The sequence below is a fragment of the Procambarus clarkii genome, chromosome 65 (genome assembly GCF_040958095.1).
Source record: "Procambarus clarkii isolate CNS0578487 chromosome 65, FALCON_Pclarkii_2.0, whole genome shotgun sequence".
Lineage (NCBI taxonomy): Eukaryota > Metazoa > Arthropoda > Malacostraca > Decapoda > Cambaridae > Procambarus > Procambarus clarkii.
Window position 1 is genome coordinate 15,877,494 of NC_091214.1, and position 10,247 is coordinate 15,887,740.

Sequence of the window (10,247 nt, forward strand, 5' to 3'; positions counted from 1 at the left end):
TTCGCCTTCAACCCTATCGAATGAGTCCAGAAAAGAAGGCCATCGTACGGAAGGAGGTCGACTTCTTGCTCCAGCACGGCCTCATCCGGCCGAGCCAGGGCTCTTGGTGCTCGCCCTGCCTTTTGGTCCCCAAACCAGACGGCCCCTGGTGATTATGCACCGACTATCGGCAAGATAAAATCAGTGCCATTCTGGAATATCCAGTCCTAAAGTCTAAAAAGGACGTTCAAAGATTTATCGGTATGTGTGCGTACTATCGACGTTTTTGTCAGAAGTTTTCCAGTGTTGCCACTCCTCTCACAGACTTGTTGCGGAAAGCCGTTAAATTTAAGTGATCATCAGACTGTGCAGAGGCATTTAAAAATTTGAAATTGATCTTAGCTTCCGCCCCAGTGCTTGCTAGTCCAAGGTTCGACCGACCGTTTAAAATTCATGTTGACGCGTCTGACTCGGGTGCTGGTGCAGTGTTGTTGCAAACTGGGAATGATCAGGTGGAACACCCAGTATATTATTACTCTGTGAAATTTGACAAGGCGCAACGCAATTATTCAGTGGTAGAAAAAGAGGCGTTGGCACTAGTGTTAACATGTAAAAAGTTAGAAGTTTACCTCACAGGTAATATAGTGGAAGTGTACACGGACCATAACCCACTAGTCTTCCTGACTCAGATGAAGGGTAAGAATAAACGCATCCTCAGGTGGGCGTTGTACCTACAGGACTTCAATCTTTCCATTACCCACCTACCGGGCCGACTCAACGTGATAGCCGACGCTCTGTCCCGGTTGCCTGAATAACATTCATCTGAGCCACAGGAAGCCATTTACCAACTGTCATGCTTTAGTTATTTTTTTTTTAGGTTCTCCTGTGACATTAAATATTCCGTGTCGAAATTATTTACTTCCCTGTTTTTTTTTGTGTATGTTTTTTTTTCTTTCAGAGAACTCCTTTGTATTTTTCTTGCAGAGAAATTGTTGTTTTTGATTGATTTTTTTTGTCATATATTTTTTTTTATTCTCTGTATACTCTTACAAAAAAATATGACTACTATTCTAGTAGTCACATTTTTTTTTCTCTGAAGGGGGGAGGAGTGTTACGACCCTGGGTTCTTCAGTGGAAACCAGAGGTCAAAATTTAACTAAATAAGCTACGTTAGAGTAGTAAATCGCAACTCTATGTGTTTTTGTTTGTATCTTCCCTGCCAGACGCAAGACTATTCTTGTTTCTCAAAGAGCATTTAAAGACTGAGCTGGGGGTTGATTATTAAATAATAACATAGGCACCAACTATGTTTACTAATACTTTCTAATCATTTGTAAAGTAAACCTGAGTAATCTTGGTATAGGGCTGCGGTACGATTAGTTGAGCAGTCTGCCGGCAGCTGTGGGGAAGAGGACTGAGACTCTATCTTCTCTGGTTGCTGGCTGTGGTGAAAGGAACTCCCTCCTATCCTTCCTCTTCGTTTCCTTATTTCTGTGTCTTGTTCAAGATAAGTATATTGAGCACAGTATTATGCATGTCTGGCATACTTATGTTCTATGTGTAGAGTAGTCTATTCTATGTGTAGTAGGTGTTTTTAGGGTTTATATTACTAGTTATTCTAAAGGGGGTCCCATTGGAACCACGTGGTCCCCTACCCTAAGCTGACTCTAACTTCAAGTTGTTCAATAGCAGAGCTTTACCCTAGCTTGTGCTCAGTGTAAAACCTTGTATCCTGTTTATGTGGACCAAGGCTTTTAACGTAAGGTAGTGTGGTAAAGTTATTATTATTATTGTTATTGGTGTAAATGTATATGGGGGGCTGTTAAGGGGTTAATAAATAAGTACAGGAATTATAGGAGTATCCCTTCTTCCTGTGTGGGAGTGCATTGATCAACCCTTAGACTGACATATATGGTCTAGTAGCAAGGTATTATTACTGTGGATAGTTTATTTTGGGGGCCGGGCCTTTTAGCTCTCCCATAGTTGATACGCTGTCTTCTAACTACCCTTACCCCTTAATAGTACCAGTCCCCCATAGAAGCCCACAACACATTCTTTTATAACATTGACACAGTTTACATTTGGTCAGGTCTACATCGGCAGATAATGAGAATTCCCATAGATACTTGTAACCGAGTCTAAGCCGAGCAGTAGTAACATCTAGAAGTCTGCTGATTTTATTGGATGATCCATAGATGTGTGGCTCCTCTTGCATGATAGTATGATGATAGATGGAATTACTGGTGTCAATTTCACTTTGCCTGAGATCTACAAGATCTTGTTGAAGTATGTTGACCAGACCACACACTAGACGTTGAAGGGACGACGACGTTTCGGTCCGTCCTGGACCATTCTCAAGTCGATTGTCGATTGAGAATGGTCCAGGACGGACCGAAACGTCGTCGTCCCTTCAACTTCTAGTGTGTGGTCTGGTCAACATACTTCAGCCACGTTATTGTGAATCATCGCCTGCATCTTGTTGAAGTTCTCGGTGTACTGCTGCTCTCAGATTGCTCATTGACAATCCAAGGTGCAGCTGGAAGTGCAGTTGTTCTGACAATGGGCGATGGCTTGTACTTTGAGTGGGAGTCCGTATAAACAACTGGGCCTCTACCCTTCAGACTGAACTATTTGCCTTGCTCCTTGCACTGAAATGTGTACAAGTCTCCAAACTTGATACAATACAATACAATACAATTTTATTTAGGTAAGGTACATACATACAATAAATTTTTACAAGGATTGGTTGACTTATAGGTAAAGCTAGTACATACAATGCCTAAAGCCACTATTACGCAAAGCGTTTCGGGCATGATAAACTTAAATGACAAGCTTAATACTAATTGAGCATAATGAGTAGAATGAAAACAAGAAATGAAAACATAGATGAAAAAGCAGCACAAATACCATTATGTCGACAAACAGCGCTCTTTAAAGAAAAACAGACATTGGTTGACAATAGAAGGGTAAGGTAGGTTACAGGGAATTTATTAGGTATAGCTTCGTTTTTAACTTAAACTGGTTGAGAGAGGTACAGTCTTTAACATGGTTGGGAAGGTCATTCCACATTCTGGGCCCCTTGATTTGTAGAGCATTTCTAGTTTGATTAAGTCGTACTCTAGGAATATCAAAACTGTATTTATTTCTGGTGTGGTGCTCATGGGTTCTGTTACAACCTTCTATGAAGCTTTTGAGATCAGGATTGGCATTATAGTTTAGCGTTTTATATATGTATAATACACATGAGAGAATGTGCAGTGATATGTATAATACACATGAGAGAATGTGCAGTGCAGTGATACATTAATTGTAAGTGACTCCTTATCATCCTTAAAGGCTCTCAACTCTTTAAGACATAACTGTAACATGCTCGTGTCCGAAGCTAGACAAATACAACAAAATTATTAAGGATGGTAACAGAGTCTATTTCATGTGGTCTCCATCTCATGTTGGCCTCCGAATGCATGATAGAGCTGATAAGTTAGCCAAAGAATCTGCCTTTAAAGGAGCCGTTGAGTGTAACCTTGGATTGTCAATGAGCAATCTGAGAGCAGCAGTACACCGAGAACTTCAACAAGATCTTGTAGATCTCAGGCAAAGTGAAATTGACACCAGTAATTCCATCTATCATCATACTATCATGCAAGAGGAGCCACACATCTATGGATCATCCAATAAAATCAACAGACTTCTAGATGTTACTACTGCTCGGCTTGGACTCGGTTACAAGTATCTCTGGGAATTCTCATTATCTGCTGATGTAGACCTGACCAAATGTAAACTGTGTCAACAAAATTATTCGCACACCCTCCGTCACTATGTGATGGAGTGCGAAAAGATACGTGAATTTAGAGACAATTCTATAACCAATGTTCCAGCGATGTGTAAATATTTCATTCAAAATGATCTGCTACCAGAAATTTTAGCCAAATATCCCCAGTTTGCTAACTGTAGGTAGTAACTAAGTGATTGTAACCCATCCACCGCTGCCCACTGGATGGGGGGCGGTGTGCAGGACAAACATATCAATTGTGACACTAGCTCTCCACATATGTCAGTTGCTTAATTTAGAACCTATACTTGAGGTCGATCTCGAACCCATTGTTGATGTGACGACTTATATTGAATTTTGTAATTAGCTCATCAAGATTGTAACTTGCTTAGCTAAATGAATTGTGGGGTTCAGTCCCTGAGCCCATTATGTGCCTCTGTAACCCTTTCCACTACCGCCCACAAGATGGGTATGGGGTGCATAATAAATGAACTAAACTAAACTTTCCCTTAAAACCAAGTCTGGTGCCCTTGAGGAGATACCAACTTTAATTTACAAAAAAGCCTCCAGATCTTTAGCCCCTAATATTGCATTGCTCTTCAACAAGTCACTTGAACTCCAAACCTTTCCAGATATTCTAAAAAAGCGAGAGTGACGCTTGTCCACAAATGTGGTGATCTCACAGATGTTAACAACTATAGACCTATATCAATCCTGCCTAACTTGTCAAAAATATTTGAAAAACTAATCTACAAGCAGCTTTACTCTTATCTAGCCAAACACAATAATAATAATAATAATAATAATTTTTATTTAGGCAAAGGTACATACATAAAGAGATTTTACAAAGTTTGTTGGCTTTATAGATAAGAGCTAGTACATACAATGCCTAAAGCCACTATTACGCAAAGCGTTTCAGGCAGGAAAAAACACTACTGACTAAAGCTTAAAACTCATGGGTAAAAAGAAAAAAATGCGTTGAGTACAAATAAAAATAGAGGTAAAAGAGGGGGGAACATTGTTGAAAAACAGCACAAATACAATTACAAATTATTACAGAAAATTACATTAAAACAGCGTTGATTTGAAAAACAAAAAAAAAACAAAAAACATACATGGGTTGACAATAGAGAGGTAAGGTAGGTTACAGGGAATTTATTAGGTATAGCTTCGTTTTTAACTTAAACTGGTTGAGTTTGGTTGAGACAATATACTTAGCTCTTGTCAATATGGCTTCAGACCCAAAAAAAGCACTAACGATGCACTTATTAGTATGATTAACTTGATTCATGCAGCTCTTGATAAAAATGAGTTCCCTGTTGGGTTATTTGTGGACCTGCGTAAGGCTTTTGACACTGTCGACCCACCAAAACCTTCTTCTTAAATTACATCATTATGGAGTCAGAGGTCACTCCCTGCAATACCTCAAATCTTACCTTACTGACAGGCTCCAGTATGTTTCTGTGAATAATTCAATTTCTCCCACCCTACCCATCAACATTGGTGTTCCTCAGGGCAGCATACTTGGCCCTCTCCTCTTTCTCATCTACATTAATGACCTTCCAAATGCCTCCCAACACCTCAAACCAATTCTATTTGCTGACGACACAACCTTCATTTACTCCAGTCCTGATCCCCTTGCTCTAAATGCCACAGTAAATACTGAGCTAAATAAAGTCCATCTTTAGCTAACGGCCAACAAACTCACCCTTAACATTGACAAAACTTTCTATATTCTGTTTGGCAATAAATCCTCTAATCAAATAAATCTCATGATAAACAATACCCAAATTTGTAACAAATTAGATGGCAAATTCCTTGGCGTTCTCATTGACCAGAAGTTGAATATCCAGGGACACATTCTAAATATATCAAAAAAGTTTCAAAAACTGTTGGCATTCTTTCTAAGATCAGATATTATGTACCACGCCCTGCCCTGGTGACTCTCTATTACTCCCTTATCTATCCATATCTCAACTATGGTATTTGTGCTTGGGGCTCTACTACCCAAAATCATTTACGTCCTCTAATTACTCAACACAAAGCTGCTATTAGGACAATATCCAATTCTGGCCCCAGACATCACTCGGTACCCTTACTCAAATCTCTGAATATGTTAGACATTAAGTCACTGCACATTTTCTCATGTGTATTATACATATATAAAACGCTGAACTGTAATGCCAATCCTGACCTCAAAAGCTTCATAGAAGGTTGTAACAGAACCCATGAGCACCACACCAGAAGCAAATACAGTTTTGATATTCCAAGAGTACGACTTAATCAAACTAGAAATGCTCTACAAATCAAGGGACCCAGAATGTGGAATGACCTTCCCAACCATGTTAAAGACAGTACCTCTCTCAACCAGTTCAAGTTAAAAACGAAGCTATACCTAATAAATTCCCTGTAACCTACCTTACCCCTCTAATTGTCAACCAATGTCTTTTTTTTTTTTTTAAATGGCGCTGTTTGTCGTCAGAATTGTATTTGTGCTGCTTTTTTAGCCATGTTCCCCCCTTTTTTATCTCTTTTTTATTTGTTCTCAACTCATTTTATTCTTTATGCTTAATTAGTATTTAGCTTTAGTCATTTAAGTTTTTCATGCCCGAAACGCTTTGCGTAATAGTGGCTTTATTTATTTATTTATTTATTTATTTATTTATTTATTTATTTATTTATTTATTTATTTATATATATACAAGAAGGTACATTGGGATTGTGAGAATACATTGGATAGTACAGTATTTACATTCTTGTAAAGCCACTAGTACGCGCAGCGTTTCGGGCAGGTCCTTAATCTAGCAGATAATTTTAAGTAGGTAATTTCAATCAGAATTGATAAATGATAAAGATACATTACAAGAGAAAAATGAGATGAGAGAGATAAGTAAGTATATTAAAGCACATTGTTATATTAAAGCTCTGATTGATTACATTGACAGCTTGATTAGTAATTTAAACAAGATTAATAGACACCATACAGCAGATTGACAGCACATATAAGACAGCAATGATCACAATGATAAAGATGTTCAGAATGGGTACATAAAGATTGAGAGACTGGGTAGCAATAGATACAGATAAACAAGATTTATAAACACCATACAGCAGATTGGCAGCACATATAAGAAAACAGCAATGATCACAATGGCAAAGATGTACAAATTGGGAACATAAAGGTTGGGAGATTGGGTAGCAATAGATACAGTGCAATTTTAAGGCAAAAAGTGAAAAATTATGAAGATGAAATTAGGTACTTTTTAGTATTGATTTTGAATGATGTAAAAGTTGGACAGCTTTTCAATTCAGTAGGGAGTGAGTTCCATAAACTGGGTCCCTTTATTTGCATAGAGTGTTTACACAGATTAAGTTTAACTCTGGGGATATCGAAGAGATATTTATTTCTGGTGTGGTGATAATGGGTACTATTACATCTGTCCAGGAAGAGTTTCAGACAAGGATTTGCATTTAAGAACAGGGTTTTGTAAATGTAGTTGACACAAGAGAATTTGTGGAGAGAGATTATGTTTAGCATGTTTAGGGAGTTAAACAAAGGGGCTGTGTGTTGTCTGAAAGCAGAATTTGATATTATTCTGATAGCAGATTTTTGCTGGGTGATGATGGACTTGAGGTGGTTTGTAGTGGTTGAACCCCATGCACAGATACCATAGTTGAGATAGGGATAGATTAGTGCATAATATAGAGAGATGAGAGCAGAGTTAGGAACATAATATCTGATTTTGCAGAGTATACCAACTGTTTTAGAGACTTTCTTAGTTATGTGTTGTATGTGGGTACTGAAGTTGAGTCTCTTGTCTAGGAATATGCCAAGAAACTTTCCATCATTTTTATTGCTAATGTTTACATTGTCTATCTGAAGCTGAATTGCATTTGTAGATTTGCTTCCAAATAGGATGTAGTAGGTCTTTTCTATGTTAAGTGTTAGTTTGTTGGTTGACATCCATAAGTGGACTTTTTTTAGTTCAATATTAACAACATCATTTAGTGTATGTGGGTTGGGGTTGGAGTAAATGAGGGTAGCATCATCAGCAAACAAAATAGGTTTCAGAATGTTAGAGACATTAGGCAGATCATTAATGTATATAATGTATATTTGTATATAATGTATATTTGTTGTCCGAAACACATTGCGTAATAGTGGCTTTAGGCATTGTATGTACTAGCTCTATCTATATATCAATCCATTAATGTAACATCACTTGTATGTATGTATGTACCTTACCTGAATAAACATTTATTTATTTATTATAAGAAATAGTAGGGGTCCCAAAATGCTGCCCTGTGGCACTCCAACGGTTATTGGTAGAATGGGAGAGATAATATTATTGATGGCTACACATTGGTGTCTATCACTAAGATAGGATTGGATGTAGTCCAGTGCATGGCCTCGGATTCCATAATGATGGAGTTTACATAAGAGGTAATCGTGATTAACCGTATCAAAGGCCTTTCTCAGGTCAATGAAGAGTCCAATTGGAAACTCATTTTTGTCAAGGGCTGAGTAAATTATATCAAGGAGACTAATAATTGCATCGTTGGTACTCTTTTGAGAGCGGAAGCCAAACTGACAGGAGCTAAGAATGTCGTATTTTACGAGATAGGAGTAGAGCTGTTTGTGGATAATTTTTTCAAATATTTTTGATAGTATGGGTAGGTTCGATATTGGTCTGTAGTTGTTTATGTCTGACGGATTACCTCCTTTATGAACTGGCGTTACTCTTGCGTTTTTAAGGATATCAGGGAAGGTATGACACTCAAGGGATTTGTTGAACAGCAGAGCTATAGGTGGTGCAAGGGCATGGGAGGCGCTCTTGTATACAATGGATGGGATTTCACTGATGTTCCCAGCTTTGGTTTTTAGTGAGTGTATGATGGACACAACATCTGACGGGCTGACTGGTGAGAGGAGAAGAGAGTTTGGATAGCTGCCTGAGAGATATGTGTTAATATGTGTCTGAGTCTGTGGGATTTTACTTGCAAGGTTAGCACCAATAGATGAAAAGAAGCTATTAAATTCTTTCGCCATTTCTAAGTCAGATGACAGTGTAAGGCCATCCTTAGAGAGTGTTATCTGGTTGTGGGAGTGTTGTTTAGTTCCCAGGATATTAGAGATGGTATTCCATGTGCTTTTCATGTTGCCTTTTGCTTCTTTGAATCTAGTCTCATAATACGAAAGTTTTGCTTTTCTTATGATACTGGTAAGCACTGATGAGTACCTTTTAACTACTTCCATTGAAACTAGGCCACCCCTAAATTTCTTTTCGTATTCATGTTTTTTGTTGATTGATTTAATTATGCCACTTGTGAGCCACAGGTTATTTTTTCTTTTATCAGTTACTTGTTTGGTAAGGAGGGGACAGTGAGTGTTGTAGAGGCTTAGAGTTTTGGAGAGAAAGAGGTTAGTTGATGAGTTTATATCCTGTGAATTATTAAATTCAGATTCCCAGTTAATATTGTGAAGTGCATTAGAGAGATTGCCTAAAGCTGATTCACTATGTAGCCTGAATGAAAGTTTTTTGGTTTCTGGTGGTGATGTGTCAATGTTTGCTATGAGGAAAGTAGGATAGTGGTCAGTTGTTCTGTCATAAATTACCCCAGATGTAAGGGGAGCTGTTATATTAGTCCATAGGTGATCCAGGGTAGTGGCAGATGTTTGAGTATATAATAATAATAATAATAATAATTTTTATTTAGGTAATGTACATACATAAAGAGATTTTACAAAGTTTGTTGGCTTTAAAGATAGAGCTAGTACATACAATGCCTAAAGCCACTATTACGCAAAGCGTTTCGGGCAGGAAAAACATTTTCTGACCAGGGGGAGAAAGATACTGGCAGTATGGGGCGTTAAAGTTTATTGAAGATTAAATTCTGCAGAACATGTAAATATATAAAGTTCAAATATATAAAGTAAGTAATTATATAAAGTTTATATTAAACACGGTTTATATTATAGACTTATAACAAAGTTGATATTATTAAACTTAATATTGAACATGTAAATATATAAAGTTTCAAATATATAATTTAAGGAATATATAACGTTTATATTAAAATATATAAAGTAAATATATAAAGTAAGAATTAACAGTAACAATTCCAAGTCCGAGGACTAGATTTAACTTAAGGTACACCCGTAGTAAGTACGAGACCTTAGCCTATAGTGACATGGAAACTAATTCTGCAGAAACCTAAAGGTTAACTGGTACTAGAATTGAGGCCGAGTGCAAATGTGTAGTAATTATATAACACTAGGATATAACAGGCAGGACACAAAAAATAACTAATAAGTGAGAGACCACATAACACGTAATGTACCCGGCCAAGAGGCCGTAAAAGACCTAATGGATAAGGAGAAGGGGGTGTGACTACAAGTAGGGCTTACTAGCACCTAGACTGGGCAAAGTATTAGCTGCGGACAGCGGGACACTTGGGGACCGGCGCTGCACCCCCCTTCCCACATGCAGTGGGG